Source organism: Corvus kubaryi, unplaced genomic scaffold, assembly GCF_017639235.1.
Source record: "Corvus kubaryi isolate FWS band 111438036 unplaced genomic scaffold, C.kubaryi_AGA036_p1.0 76, whole genome shotgun sequence".
NCBI lineage: Eukaryota > Metazoa > Chordata > Aves > Passeriformes > Corvidae > Corvus > Corvus kubaryi.
This window is the reverse complement of record NW_024582063.1, coordinates 2,575,889-2,592,291: the sequence shown is the minus strand read 5'-3', so window position 1 is coordinate 2,592,291 and position 16,403 is coordinate 2,575,889. Positions and strand designations below refer to the sequence as shown.

Genomic DNA, 16,403 nt, shown 5'->3' with positions numbered 1-16,403 from the left:
GAAACTAATTATTTTAGTGAGACATTCTTGCAGCTCAAGCAAATATGATTGGATCTCTTCCCCAACACAGACTGCAGACAATGGCTCCAATATATCAAATATACCTTTCCATTTTGCATGGATATAAGAGAGATGTCAATCACAGCTTTCTGGGAAGGGCTTTTTGAGGTCGTTCCAGTGGCAGTAGAGTATTCATGAAGTTAAAACAAATGAAACTAGAACAACTTAACGTGTGACATCCCTACAGATTATTGCAAACTCCTCTACCTCAATCAAAAAGCTACCACTTCAGCCAAAAGGGGATAAATGCTGCATAATTTAACATCAGCTACACCACTAGTGCCACCTACAGCATCCAGCTCAGAGAAACTACTCAGACTATCAGCTGTCTCAGGTGTGCATACATTTCTAGACCACTTTTATTTGGCGTCCAACCAGTCAAGAAGACATTTTCATAGAGAAAATATGCATTTGTGCAACACAGGCACTAAACTACTTATTTGCAACATGCAATTCAGACACATAGCTCAAAAAACAGATCCTCCTGGCAAATGCCAATGGCACATTAGGAAACCAGACAACATGTACATTCAGTCCTGACAGATGAACAGCTTTTACTTGTTGCATCTATTTTGTTTCATTTGTGCTGGAAGTGCTTGCCACCACTGGACAAGTTTTTTAAATTCTGTAGTTTTTCCGTCTCCTGCTTCTTGAGCTATGGAGCAGCTCTTCCATCAGTTATCTACAGCTGCATGAGGTACTTTCAGCTTCAGCATGGCTCAGGACACTGCATAGCTGCAATTCACAAGTGCCACGCTGATGGCTAGCCTTTGGCACATAAGCTCGTGGAAAACACCTTTATTGCAGGCTGGCTAGTAATGTGCTTTTGGGACCAGTTCCCACAGCTCTGTAAGCATTAACCTTCAATGAGGCTTGTCACTTCCAACATTATTTCGTGGTTTGGCTGATCCATTTTCTGCAGCGCTCACAATGCAATCTGCAAAGGCTCCTGTCTTTTCCATGTCATTTTTACAAGAATCCCGGGGGAAATCTCGTGTCACATCCTCTCTGAATTTTGTGCTGCATCGTTTCCTGGTCGCTGCACACCTGCTGAAGGCTTTGATGTGTGTTCCCCCAAAAGGCTGACTGTAGCTATAAATCCTGGTGAGGTGAAGAGAAACAGACCCGTCTGTACAGCTCTAAGTCTTGGCAAACAAAGATTGTCAAAAATAGAAACTCTTCTCACCTTAAAACACGCGTTGAACCAGAGCTTGTAGATAAGATCATACTAGGTGATCAAGGAATTAATTGATTTATTTTAATAAAGAATATTTCTGTGCCTTACATTTAACTACTTTCTTTAAAAAAAGAACCACCTCTTGTTTACATTTCCCTGACTGTTTCTCTTTTTTTTTGACACCTCACAGGAAGCACCTCAAAATATATGAAAAAATAGCTCACTTCCACCCTTAATTTTTTAAATAGACGGCACTGCTGAGGCTTGGGCTCAGGAAACCAATATGTTTATCCTTGTATGATTTGAAGCAGAGAAGCAAAGGGAACCCTTGGTAGGATTGTGTCACCAAGAGCTGTGTCCCTGCTTTTCCACCCTTGCTTGAGGAGCACCCAAGCTCTGAAGGGTTCTGGCTGCAGCCAGGGCCATCCTCCAAGCCCAGCTCTTCCTGAGAGAGGATTATTGATGCTGACAATGCCTGTAGGTCTGCATGTCCTGCACCAAAGTAACGCAGGAGATTGGCAATTCATTTGAAGGACAGTCTGCTGAAGTCAGAGCTCAGGTGGCTGAGCACAGGATGTTTATCACCCTGACAGGTGTTTCTCCTGCCTGGCTCAGGTCTGACCGCAGCGTCACAGGGACAGTGAGTTACAAGCAGAGGGCTTTTCTGTCTCTTTCTGCACAACTCTGCGGTACTCAGAAGCAGCTCCGTGCCACCCCAGCACCCCTGTGAGCCCTCTCAGCCATCATGAACTAGTCTCACCTCTGACACAAATCCTGTTCTCTCTCTTTCTAACAGGGTGTGGAACCAGTGACTGTCTGCCTTGTTACCTTCTCTCCTCATTCCCTCGGTGGCCCCTCCACTTCAGGCAGACATGCTTCCTGAGCTCGTATCGTGACTGGCAGCTTCAAAGAAGGAACTGCTTCAGCTGAATGGAGCTTAGATAAAGAATTTTCCTCTGCTGCTTCCACAGCCAGAGTGTTGCACAAGCACATGGTCCAGCTCGTCTCCTGGGAAAGTCCACTGCTAGTGGCACTGCGGTTTGTTCCCAATTTGAGATCAGACTGGCTTAACCCAAAATTCATACCTACGCACATATCTAGAAATGGAATTTTAAAAAGCAAAAGTCATTAGATACTTGTTTGGGATTCAAACCCAAATGAATGGAGAATTGAGCGAGATGGGTAACTGGTGTGTTCTTGACACACAGGTTTAGGCTGTGGCAGGAGATCTACCTGGAGTTGCACCATCTCCAGGAGCTCCTCTGACAGCCCTGCTCTCAGCTGAGCTGGCTCGCCGAGCAGCTCTGCTGTAGCCTCCTGTCTCAAGAGCTGGCTGTCCCAGCTTAAAGTGTATGAACAGAATAATGGGAGGCACAGGGACAGCTAAAACAGAACTCCTGGCTGTTGCTAAAGTGTCAAATTAACATTGCACATTACAGCCGATCCGGGTATAATGATCCCACAGCAGCCAAAGGGCACAAAGCTGATGGGTACTGTCTGTAAGGGAGCAGTAAATTTGTGTGTGAAGTCACAGAGGACTTAATTATAATCCCTTCATGCAAATACAGATTCTAAATCATCAGTGGGCATGTGGGGGTTCAAAAGCATCACTCAGTGTGGGGCAGCGCTTGGAGAGGGAAATGGAAAGAATGCTACATCTGACGTGTTCTGACTTTGCACCAGACATCTCTTTTCCCCGTTCTTCTGTCCCCTTAGTAATTAAAACAATTCTCAGCGATAGACTGATGACCGGCTGGCTGTCTTCCCTGATGCCTTCCTCTGCCTCTCTTGCTTGTTGAGAAGGTTCAAAACACCTCAGGCTACTCCTCTGTTTATCACAGACTCAAATGTTGGTTTTCATTAAGCAGGGTGGGAGCCAGAGTGAATGTTCCTCTTCCAATCTGCCTTCCTGCTCCACCGTTTGCTAGAAAAACTCCTGTCCCCTGAGTATGGTTTCACCACTCAGCTGCTCCTAAAAGTTTTTGTGCTCCAAAGGATTTTGTAAATTGTACTGATTAATTCAAATCCCACCATGGCCTGTTAATGGTGACTGTAATGGATGTTGGCAGATTCAGTGAGAAATTCAAATATATTCAGATTAAGAGCAGAGGGTGCTTAGGCTTGGTGAGAAATGTTTGTTCCCTTGCAGTTTCAGAAGGTTTGTGTGGTGAAGAAGAGCAAGTTCATGGCAGACAGAGCTAATGCAGTCCATAAGTGACAGCTCATGACATTGATTTTAGTATCTTAATTGCTATGACTATTTGCAAAAAAAAAAAAAATTTGTTCAGCTGCCTTGAGCCTTATTTCAACCTTCTGAGGCTTCCCATCCTTACTTGGAGCTGCTGGCATTTCCCAGGAGTTAACTATGCCCTAGGGTACAGGGCTCAGGAGAATCAGACAGGGTGTGAATCTCCATTTGGTTTGGAATCTCAAAGTATTTTGCAGTCCACGTAGCTCAGAGCAGAAGTCTGTAATGAACAACAGAGCCTGTGTACATCACTGCAGAAAACAAGTGGTTCAGGAGAGCAGAAAATATTTTGAGAGGATAAGAAGATCCACAGAGGGCTGGGCATGTCTCTGCAGACATAGATACCTCTCTGGCTGGAGACTATGCAGAGCCCAAGAAATAAGTGGCTACACTTCGGACCAAGGAGCCACAGGTGCCAGAATTCTCCTTTCCACTACCAGCCACAGCTCCGACTGTTTTGGGTTACACTGCTCTTCATTTTAGTGATCTGAATGTGAAACAGGTTTCAGGAAATAAATAGCATTAATAAAAAGACAAGAGTGACCTTTTAAAATGAGTAACTATATTTAATTTAACATACTGTTTGCATTTCAGTTGGCTGGAATTAAGAACATTTATTTTCACTGGAACTGCATGCAACAGAAATACCGAGGATAGGTGCACTGTGTGAGTAAAAGTATTGAGAAATTCTGACCAGGGAAGAGCAATTCCATATCCCCCTTGGAGACATCAAAATACAACATCAATAAACTGCATATGAAACACCTACCCAGCTACATTAAAACACAACACTGTAAAAAGCTATTCTGATAATTATTTTTAACACTGCAAAATTATACATGATCATGAAGGATTGCATTTTATCAAACACCTAGTGAAATAATCCTTTAACAAACATGCAGAACAATTACAGCCCTTTCCCCTCTCTCCTCATCACAGATGACTAGTTAAAAGGTGTGGTATCACAAATTATTGTCATGTCCCCAAAGGCATAAGAATACATTGCAAATTTTCACATCAGTGAGTTTTAGGTCTCCTCCTAGAATATGCAGGAGCATAAAGCCAAGGAGTTGGGCTGTTTTCACCGAGCATTTTTTGCACACCATTCTGTTAATGATGCAAAGTTAACAACCGGCCCCATGGGGCTGTGCTATCTTTAAATGAACACAAGATTGCACCAGTCTCAGAAACTTCAAACAGATAAATCTTAGCTGAAGCAGCATAATCAATGCAGCCCAAATCCTATGCCATTCCTATGTACTGAGGCTCTTTTTTTATAGTGCTGGAACTGTTTTCCTGCTGAAGTAGGGAATATTTATGGTTCTTCCTCCAACTGCAAATCAAAAGCTATAAATAGGTGCTTGTCCCAACATATGTGGAGGGAGGGTTCATAGTTGCTGTTCCACATCATCTCCAAACCCCCAAGCAGTAAATGTAAATTAGGAATATTAACATTGAGAAATAAAAGGGTTTTCTTGATACAAGCAGAAATCCTTCTTCATCTTCTGTGTTTCAGATTCACGGATTTTCAAGGCCAGGAGGGAGGATGAGGCCAACTGGTTGAAAAATGCTGCTGTTTTTCCTGAAAAAAAGCATGTAACAATCAGATGCTGAGTCAGCACAACTTGGGCATCATTAGAAAACTTTTTCTGCAGAGGTAAAGTAAGAGCAGCTGCAGGTCATCCTATGTCTAGTGCTGGTCTAGATGCCAGCTACACCCAGGACATGGAAAAGAAACACAGTATTTCAGTATCCCAGGATTTGCAAATCATATATAAATCACATAGTCTTGGTTCTGCCACCTCAAAAAACGCAGTGGGGCCACCAATTTTTTTTTCAAACCTGAAGACTGCAGTATTCTCAGGGCAACCCAAACACAAACCTCAAAACCACAAGGCTACACAGACTCTCCAGCTGGTGTTTTCCCTATAGCATAATAAATGGGGATTGCTTTTCCTGCACACAAGAGAGGTTTCAACAACAGAAATGAAGTGCACCTTAACAGCAAGCTGAGAAGCCAGCTGTATCCCAATTTCCCAGCTCCCAGGCAGGAGCTCTCACCACTACTCTTGTCCCTGGGGGCACACACTGATGGTAGCTAACATACACCTGGGTAAGACTGCAGAGGTGTTACCTTCTAGCATGGTTTCTTCCACTTAAAATACTGTGGAAAACCAAAGCAGTCTGGAAACAAATGGGCTGTGCAAAACTGAAAAGGCTGAATTCACTGTCCTGAATTCTGGATGGATAATCAGCCACAAAAGAGCATTGTCTGCAGCTGCACTGGAATTATGTCTGATCACTCCCTCCCTTTCAAAATATAAAATTCAGATCGTGTTCAGATTAGAGGGATCATAATAAATACTGAATGCCTTTCTATTATCCTGCATTAAAAGATACTTGGTTTTTTTCCTCTGTGATTCATGATTATTATAAATTTCATTTTCCTGTTCTAGCATCACACAGCTACTTTGCACCAAATCTCTGAGGGACAACACCACCACAAGACTAAGACCAGGGAAAGCCCTTAGTCCCCTTTTATGCTGATACTTAGTTTTGGGCAGGCTCATTAAGTGCTCTATCTTACTATGATATTTCTGTATTTGTCTCACTATGTCCCCATATTCTTGCAACACCCAGCTCTACTCTGCACATGTAACATAGTCCAGTTATTTGCACAGGGACTCAGTATCACTTTTCTGACTTGGGCTGAGGAATCCTTGCACAGTAATAGCAGCACTGGATCACACCAAAGCTCCCCAGCTGGTAGCTGGTGGGATGTTTTAGGGGCTGGAAGAAGAAGCAGGAGGATGTGCAGCAATACTTCCATGAAAAGCACCCGCTCTGTGGCTCCTGAACACTGCTCCTGTGTGTGAACACCTCTGTTGTTAACAGGTCCTGGCAGACCTCTCTTCCCTGGATGAGCTCATTTCTCCTGGAAGCCCTTTGAATGATAGGTCTCCCGTGGCTGGTGGCAATGAGTTCTGCAACTGAATTACGAACCACATGAAGTAATACTTCATTATTTTAATTTTAAACCTGCCACCCAGCAGCTTTGTGGGGTGCCTCACGACACTGCTCTTCGAGGATCAGCAAATGAGCCTTCCCCATCTTACTGACTTGACTGATGCTGAGAAGCCACAGCCTGTTTAATTACTCCTGTCTGGAATGCCATTCTTTAGGCTACCCTTCCCCAGACCTTTCTGGTTTTACTTTACTTGTACCACACTTGGAAAACCATGCACCGGGAAGCAGCCCTTCCCCTTGAAAGGACATTTAAAACCAAGTAACACCATCTGGATTTAAACACCTTCTGCTTCTAATAAGCTATGCTAAATTTAAAAATGCTTGAAAATGAATGGGTTGTGACAATCGAGGCACATTATCAGTGTCAGCTGTGTCTGATGTCTTGTGCTTGGCTTCCCACATTGCCTTCACACTGGCAGAGGCAGGACCTATGAGCTCCTGCAGGCTCTCTCCACTCTAAATCCTGGTTAGCCATGTGTTCACCAAATCTCTCTCAATTTAGTCCAGCAGTGATTGCATACAGATGGGTTTTATTAGAGCCTGGAAAACAAACATACTTACTGGGACTGCAGCTAGCATTTGGGCAGATTTCTACCCAAAATGGGATTGCTTTCTTCCCCCTTCCCCAGTAATTCTTCCCTTGACACCGGTCCACCTGGCACAGGTTGAGATATAACCACACTGGTTTGAGGTCCCACACCTCACTCATGCTTTTTTTTCTTTGCAGCAATGAGGTAGGGGCTGTGATGCAATAAACAGGAATCAGTTGCCATACCTATGGAGAAGACTGGTACCAGATAAAACTCCCAATTTCCTTCTTCTTCTCAAAGTCTTCATCAAAACCACAAGACTGTAGAGGCTTTTGAGGTGTTCAGTACTTGAAGAACAATGAGGTTGTGGTTCCTGCTACGGCAGCAGGGCAGGGTCACTGCTGAGGCTGCTCCTGGCACAACAGCAGGGCAAGACCATGCTGTGGTGGGGCTGCAGAGCAGTTTTTTTCTACCTAAAATGAAAGGTCAATTTTACTTATCAGGGCAAAGGACATTGATGCCATGACTTGAAAATATATCCCTCTTTTAATTTCACATCTCTGGGAATGGCAAAGAGAGAAAAGTTGGAGATGGAAGATAGACACTGGTGGTCAAAGTGAAAAAATACCTGATGCATGAGAGCACTGTAAGGACAGTGTATGCACTACTGAGTATTTTGAAACCTGTAAGGCTTGGTGATTTATCCCTCACAAAGAAGAACTGGCCACTGGGTTTTTTGTGTTAAATAGCTGCTGTGCTTCACAGTCAGCATGAGAGATGGAGGCAGAAACTAAAGCTGAGGCTTCCTCTGCTTTTAGCTATGTTGTCCCCAGTGTGGGATAGTTACCTGGTGCTCAACATCAATTCACACAGCAAGGTGAGGTATTTCTAATATTTTTTTTCTAGTTTATGCAAAGTAGGGAGCTGGGTGGCAACCCACAAAAGGCTGGCTCCCTGATCATCCAAACTTTACACTAATTAAACATTTTAACAAAGGCATCAGCATCCACTGGTTACAGATTACATAGCTCTTATTAATCAGCACTCAACCCCCTGTTTGCTAGTTGATATCTCTCATGCTAATTAGTCTGCATGCACAGTTTTTCCTCCATTTGACTCTGGGGTCTGTTTTGAGTAGGTGGTCAATGGGTTGGTGGTTGTGGTCTCCCACTGCCAGAATTACCTTTCCCCAAGTTACTGCTCAGTTCTGCTGACTTCACTCCTGGTGGCTCTGGTCCAGACTGCCCATTCATCTTGGGACTGTCTTCCCTTTCCCTTAAAACAAAAGATTAGCCAAGAGCACAAGGTTCACAATACAATTGCTTAATCAAAACTGTCCAGCTATTGCTACTGATTCATAACTAAAAAAAAAATTGTGAAGTTCGGCTCAGATCTTGAGGGGCTCAGATCTTGAGGGGCTCCATATCAGTGATGCATGACAGATGTGACTGCAGGCAAAGGTAATAGTTACTTCATTATTATTATTCACTATTAGTAACTGGAACTGTGTTTAACTCTTCTACAGGCCAATCTCACGATCATCACCGTAGGGACTCACTTGATGGAAGAGTGAAGACTGCAGAGACAGCAACACTTCGGTGGTTTTCAGCCGTGGTTAGACCCTAGATGGGTCCTCCAGACTCCTCTATTGATATGCAGTAATGGACAGAGCCCCAAGGAGCTTTAATTTAAAAAACCCCAAAACCCAAGCAAAGCCAGCAATGTGAACTGCCCTGTCTCGCTGCCAGCACCTTGCCTTCTCCTTCCCAACCCTTCCACCCAAGGACTAGGAGTGAATATGATGTTTTACCCCTATTTAACACCCAATTAGGCAAGAAAAAATGCACCTCCATTAAGAAGTGCTGACTGCTGTTTGATAAAGCAGAGTACATTAGCACACACCAAGACTGGTCACAAGATTGAAACGAGTCCATTTTTCCACCAGAGCAAGCTTCACTATACTTTGCTTAGTCTTTGGCCAGATATCACAGAAGCAGACTAGCTTAAAAACTCTACTAGAAGAGATCCATAGGTTGTGCAATACTCTGGTTAATTAGTGTTTGTAAAGCACTTTCTGGAGGAAAAAAGTGCCAAGGACGATCAATATTATCAACAGTGTTTTCTTTCATCAAGTCCTTGCCAATAATCCTCTCAGTTTTTGTTTTCAGGATTAAATTAAGCACTTTTGTAGTTCTGTTGGGTACAGCCAAGCAATTATTGCTTTTCAGCTCAATCCTTCCAGGTTTGGTTTGATTTTATCTGGGCTTTGTTTTATTGCTGGCTCCATTCTGTGTTAAAGGAGCAGTTGAAGCTGATGACCTTTCCCCGGCTTATCCATATTTAAGATAGTGGAAAGAAGTGACTGAGAAAGGCATTAAATTAATAGGACTTTATGGAGGATTGAGAATGAAGCTGGAATGCAAGAATAAGTGCAAACCTATACACAAGGGAACGAGGGATGAAGTATAGAATAAAATTACTAAAGATAAATGTTATCTCTTTCCTGGAGAACAGATTGATGGGGTTTTTTTCCAAAACATGATGCACTACACCTTATTTTCTTGTGTTTGATGAAGAGCTTCGTAAAGAAATTTTAGCTAAGGCAGAGAAGAGGTTCAGCATGAGAGAGGGGACCCACTTGAAGAGTAAATGTTAACACCCACAGGTAAAGAGAAACTTCTGGGATGAAGAAAGGATCTGCTGAAGTTTTTTGTGGCTCAAGCTTAGAAATATTTATTTCATATTTTGTTTTCATGCAATACTGTCTCTCCAAAAAGAAGAAGAAAAAACAATCTGGTGAGAAAGAACTTCCTTCAGCTGCTGACAGGACTTGCTGGCAAGAATCAGAATATGCTACTGGAAGAAACAGATAATTTTGATAAATACAGTCTAATAAATTAGTTTAATTGTAAAGTGCAACCCAAAGAGGAAGACAATACACTTAGGAACTGCTAACAAAATTTTCTGATTTAATTAAGGTTATCATCAGTGGGAACTCATGAGAAGGGGAAAGACATGAACATTATGAAAGTACCAATGAGCACGCATGAGATACCTTTGTGAAGTTCCTTCAAGTACATTTCTAGCCTTCAAATTGATTAGAGGGTATGAAAATGCAAATCTCCAGTACTTATAAATCAGAATAACTTCTTTTTAATATCTCTTTATCTTTCTGGTGCTTCATTCATGTGTCACACCCTTTATATGTTGAATGTGTAGTTAATATATCCTTCTCTTTGTTAAATTCAGTTTGGAAATTGAGATAAATTTGCTGTTAAATAACTGAAGGGAGAGAATTAAGAAAAATGGGAAAAATTTGAAGAAAAAAAGGAGAAAAGATAGCAGCTAGCGGGTCAGGTCTGCATTTTCACTCAGCCCATGTGAATCACATAAGAGTGATTCAAAACAGTGAATGAGTCAAAATAATTGCAGGTGACCACACTGTTATATTGTCTTCTTGTGAGCTCTGGAGGTTAAATTCCTCCTCTGAGTTTTGAATTTTGCTTACAGAAGGGATTTAAATGTATTTTTTATATTCCCCACCATCTACCTTGTTCTGAGTGTTGTAGAAGAGCAGTACTTGACATTCCAGTAAAAAAAAAGCTCTAGAATTTGAAGTTTTCCCCACAGCTAATCAAGGGGCTGTCCAAGTCATAACAAATATGAAGCAATAGAATTGAAGTGCCTGGCTGTCATGGTTTAACCTCAGATGGCAACTAAGTACCAGGCAGCTGCCTGTTCACTCCATCCCCTCTGGCCTGGTGTGGTGGGTGAGAAGGAGAACCAGAAAAAGATAAAAACCTGTGGATTGAGGTTCAAAGAGTTTAATAACTGAAATAAAGTAAATTATAATAATAACAACATTAAGAATGATGATGAAAAGGGAGATAACAAAAAGAAAGAGAGGAATAAACCCCAAGTAAACCAAGTGATGCACAATACAATTTCTCACCACCTGCTGAACTGTGCCCAGCTGGTCCCTGAGCAGCAATCAAGCAACAATTAAAACATCAGTGTGTTATCAACATTATTCTCATCCTAAATCCGAAACAGTAGTGTACCAGATGCTAAGAATAATTAACTGTATCCCAGCTGAAGCCAGGCCACTGATATTCCTCTGTTAGGTCAATTCTCCAGCTTGACATGGAGCCTTCATCTGTTTTTACTGGGCTTGGCATTTATGTGAAAGGCAAGCTGGATGTTTCTGGCTGACTGAGGTCAGTGGTGCTGGAGCAGCACAGCCCCAAGAGGTAGCAGCAGCACTTTCCCCACGGCTGATTGATGATTAGGTTCCCGTGTGACTCAGAAGAGTGGGGGTGAGAGGCAGGCAAGGCACTTTTGGGAGAGCATTTCCTGACTCTGAGCTGAAGAAGCCAGAGCCAGCACAGGCACATTAAACACAGCCCTCCTCCCACGAGAGGTTGTGGTCAGACTGACAGTTCTTGAAAGTCACTGGGTATTCATCCTGCACTAACAGGAGGCGCTGCAGAAGCAAATAAAAACAGGCAGAAAGCTAATCAATGGGAAGAAATTTTATCTGCCTTTATTTTGAGAATTATTTGGGCTCCCATGAAGCACGAGGCTTCTCTACACCTCTGACAGACAGTTATCAAACTGTCTTAGGCACAGTCAATACACCACCACAGAAGCAAACATACTCAATTTAAGAGCCCTTTCAATTTGGTTCATAACTTTATTTTTGGAACAAAATTAGAACTTTGTCAGCCTGAAAACACCACAATAAAACCAAGATCATTACTCTTTCTCTGCTTGATGAAAGCTTTATGGCTCACACAGCATGTCTAATCCTTTATGTCCTGTCGCTACAATGCATCTAAAGAATAATCTCCCTTTCTCCTCTATAATTCACTTGACAGCCAAATAATGTATTTTTTAAATCACACAATTTCTTAAGCAGTGTTTTATCTCCCTTATGCCCTCCACACATTTGCAGTTAAAACCTCCTCTCTGTTCCAATACCTTCTTTCCCCACCCAAACACTCCCCTGCCTCCCCAACAGTGCCAATCAGCCACTTGTCTGCCTCCAAAAAGCACTTTTGCTGGCAGCCTTGCTGCTTGCTCCTGCTTTTTCTCCTGGGGCAGGACATGCCTTCTCCAGAAACTGTCTGCAGACTGACACCTGCAGCCTAATGGCATTGAGACAAAACCACATTAATTCTCATTCTTGTGCAGCCCAGGTGTTCAGCAGAACTGAATACCTGCAGGGTACAGTGACTAGCAGTGAAGAGTAGTGCTAGAAGTTTAAAATGAGAATATTCAAGTCTTCCCAGAGAACCAACAGCTTTCTTCTACTGTAAAGAAACAGAAAAAAGGGATTGGTTTGGGGTTTTATGGGCAGAGTTTTTATGGGCAGAGAGAACAATTTCCATGAAGATTTGGTTTTAATCAGTCTCTTGGCAAAGTGTCCCAAGGATGAGCAAGATTTATTACCTTCACCTTGAGGCTGATACACAGGTAGTCTTAGTTACCTACAGCACACAGATTTGTAACAGTGGGATTAAAAGGGTTGTATGTCCCACTTCCCATCATCTCCATTAACAACCTAAAGTTCAGCAGGAAAATTCCAAAAATTAGTAAATACTGAAATATACTGGTGAGGCAGGGGTGTCCTAAATTCATTGAAACAGAGAGACATAAATTACAGAAAGCTGTACCAAAACCAGCTTCGAGTATAGGGGAGAAGCAATCCTGCCCACAAATTGTCCTCACAAGACCATACACACATCAGCTGGGCAAGTTAATAGCAGTCTAAGAGGGTACATGGTAACTACTCACAAATAATTCTAAATAGTCTAAGATGTCAATTTTAAAAAATGCACAATTATTCAGGGTAGCTTTGGGTGAGAAAGGAAAAATGGTGAAAACCAAAGAGAAACGGATCAAGTTTAGGAAGGAAATCTTTGACTATTGAGAAGATTTCTCTATACTGAAGTACCCAGGTCTGAGGCTTTACTCAGGTTCATATATATTGAAATGAACAGATATGGAGCAATTTCAAGCCCTAGCATCCAATACATTTGCAGGTGGAGCGATGTTTCTACTGGGAGCAGAGCTGCAGAGGGTCACATCTCTCTAGAGACTTGGGATGGACGCTCACAGCTGACCCTTACTCTCTGTGTATGCACACCTTTACTTGCACTAAATGGTGCATTTTTACTGTCTTCAATTAACTTTTTGACAGTTGATTTCCTCTCCAGCTGGAGAGGGAGTCTCTCACTACAAAATATTCAAACAATAACTTTCATACAGACCCCTGACAGCACCGAGAATTTTCTCAAGCATAGGAGAGACAAGTTCAAGCACAAGTTCAGCTCTCCACAGCTCCTTGGCAAGACCTCAGCGGCCAATCTTCACCACCACAGCTGCAAGAAACAGTGCTGCCTTGAAGGAAAACACGCCTGAGAGACAAAACAGTCCTTCATCCCCTCTGAATGTGATCCAGCAGCTCCACCTCAAAAATGTTAGAATGGAGATGAGGGAAGAGAATGAAAGGAAAATGCATTAGAAATTTACTGTAACACTTCTACAGTAATATTACTCATAATATACACATATATAGCACCCACTTTCACAGTCAGGTCCATTTAATAAAGCTGTAGAAATTGTGTTTTAGAGTGGATGCTCAAAGAGAGAAAGAAATTCATACCTAGCTCTCTGCAATCCTGGCGTGCCGCTGGGAGCCTGGGAAGCTTTTCTGCTCTTAGTACAACTGCTGACATCCAGTTCCATGTTTTGGGCTCCAAAACACACACCTGACTCTCCCAGCACACTTTAATTGAAGATCTGCCTATCTTAGCCATAGCCCTGTTGAGCAGAAACAAGATTTTTCACCTTTATTTGTGCTGGAGGGAATGATGTGAGTAGGTTTTTGCCATTGATTAATGGGAGGATAGCCACTTTTCCCTAGAGTGTCACCTTTCCCTCTTTCTGTCATTCATTGGGTGATGCTGGGAGAGGCTTGCAATCAGTAACTTGAGGTGTCAAGAGTACTTCAACAAATCCTGGAGTTGCACAGTGCCCTTGCAAAGCCATGAGAGCCTGTGTCCTGCCATGTCCATTAGATGCAGGTGTATGTTGGCAGGCCAAGGATTCTTCTGGCAGCAGGTTCAAAGCAAGTGTTACTAAAGGCTCCTTACTCCTGAAGGGCACATCCATTCAATAAAGATATATGTGCTCCCTTTTTCTTATGCTATACCTAGAGTCTAAATCATACAGTTTTATCACAAATACAGTAAGAGCTGATATTCCTCTTAAGGTTCTATTTAATTTTCAAAGTACATTTCTTTTTTTTTTATGTTTCCCAAAAACATCCATAAAGTCCAGTCCTACAGTTCTCAGCAAAAGAAGGCAGATAAAGGAAACCTTTTTATTCCTTTTAATGAATCAGGGGGAGCTGACATACATTTCTTGAATGCCTGAAGATGGCAGAGATTAATGAGATGGCAAAGATTAATGAGAAAGGGAGGACAAATAAATCATAAGTCCTTTTAAGTCCATAAGTATTTTATGAACAAATGACAAAGTTTTGAAGAACTTTTCTATTCTTCATTTCAGCAACAAGATTAATTCCCAGCTCCTTCTGCAGGAATGTCCCCCTTGAGTTGCGTGGTGATTTTTTTCTGTGGGGAAGATGGAACAGAAGGAAGAAGAGGAGGAGAGGAGAAAGGAGGAGACAGTGAAATAGATTCCAGGTTTAATTTCCAGATTTTTTTTTAACCTTGGTAAAAAAGGATTGGGAAGGTCCTATCAGTGAATTTCTCTTCCGTTCCCCTACTTGAGACATTTCTCTGAATCATTAAAAGCCCTGTGGATGCATTATGTCCGACAAGGAGGCTGAAGCAGCTCCTCCCAAGAGCTGTTTGGGGTTGTGGACAAGGGACATGGCCCACACCATGGACTGCACTGCAGAAGTGTCCCCCAGGCCATGACCCAAACTGCTTCATCCCCCCTGCCCAGTGCAGCCCTGCAGAGAGGCACAGGGGGAGGCCTGGAGGGTTTGTAGCCACCCTGACTGAAAACAAGGCACCCACGGGGAGCAGCTCTGTGGAGCGGAGCTCCAGGCACCAGCGTGGACATGGACACTCCAGAGCTGCCCCTGTGTCACACTGAGCCCACCACCACCACCTTGGGCTGGCATTGCAGGCAGAGAGCTTGCTCAAAAGTCTCACCCAGAGCACTGAAAGAAACCAGCCAGAACAGCCTTGCAGCCCTCTATGTCCCATCACTCTGGTGTTTCTAAGAATAAAAGACTGGGAAAACCACTTTGTTTCTGGTTTTAAATTTCAGAGGCTTTCTCGTGAATAGTTCTCCCTTCTCCTTCCCCAGCGCTCTGCAAGAGGAATATGGAAGCAGGGCACAGGATTGTTCTGCTGAGAAAAGGCTCCTGCTGTGATCTTTGTGGAACTCAGACAGATTTAGATGGGTTATTAGCACCCAAAATACTGCAGCCAATATGTATTTCATCTGGAGGTCCCTTCAAGGTTTGTGCAACTCCCTTGGAGCTGCAATCAGGCACTCTACTGAAACAGAGCCACAGCAGAACTTGACAGAGAGAGTTTCCAAGTGCACAAAGCTTCTGCAGGCCTGTGACCATGGTCATAGGAGCAATTGGAAGAGGCTCATTCACAATCCCCTCCAGGAAGCTGCTGCAAGGGGAGCTCCACAGCCACCTGTGCTGCTGCACCTCCCAACAGATGCTGGTTTTTAACAGCAATTTCCTTTTCCACTTCTGAATGGCACCAGTCACCATGTAAGCTGAGACCAGTTTGCCAGTCTGTATCCTCAGGTTGTCTTTTGGCTTTCTCCCTTATTTTTCAGTGTCTTTTATTCCTTCTTGCAGTTTAAGTGTCTTACATGTAGCAATTTATATATTGGACAATGAGGCATCTAACAGTTTCCCTTTTTCTCCACTGTCTCCTTATTTATACCATGGCCTTCTCCATGGTTGCAACGTGATTTATATATATCTTTTTTTTAACTTCCAATATTTGACACAGACAGATTGCATTATTGTCCCTGTCACTGGTTTTTAAATAGGATGCAAATTACTAGCAAAACAGATGCTGCAATACTGAAATTCATAGAATCATAGAACATTCTGAGTTGGAAGGGACCCACAGGGACCATTAAAGTCCAGCTCCTGGCCCTGCACAGGACAGCCACAAGAGTCACACCAGGTGCCTGAGAGTGTTGTCCAAAACTTCTTGAACTCTGTCAGGCTTGGTGCTGTGACCACTGCCCTGGGGAGCCTGTTCAGTGCCCAGCCATCCTCTGGGTGCAGAACCTTTCCCTGATATCCAACCTAGACCTTCCCTGACACAACTTAATGCCATTCCCTCAA

The 16,403-nt window shown here is 42.9% G+C and overlaps 1 long non-coding RNA gene across 1 annotated transcript; it reads right to left on the bottom strand.

The window, feature by feature from the left end:
* Positions 1 to 4,025: 4,025 nt before the first annotated feature.
* On the bottom strand, positions 4,026 to 16,178 carry LOC121675816. Its single transcript, XR_006020228.1, has 4 exons — positions 13,710 to 16,178; positions 8,226 to 8,317; positions 7,288 to 7,515; positions 4,026 to 5,067 (listed from the first exon to the last, which is right to left on the bottom strand). It is a non-coding gene; the product is annotated as an uncharacterized LOC121675816 (long non-coding RNA).
* Between the last annotated feature and the right edge of the window lie 225 nt (positions 16,179 to 16,403).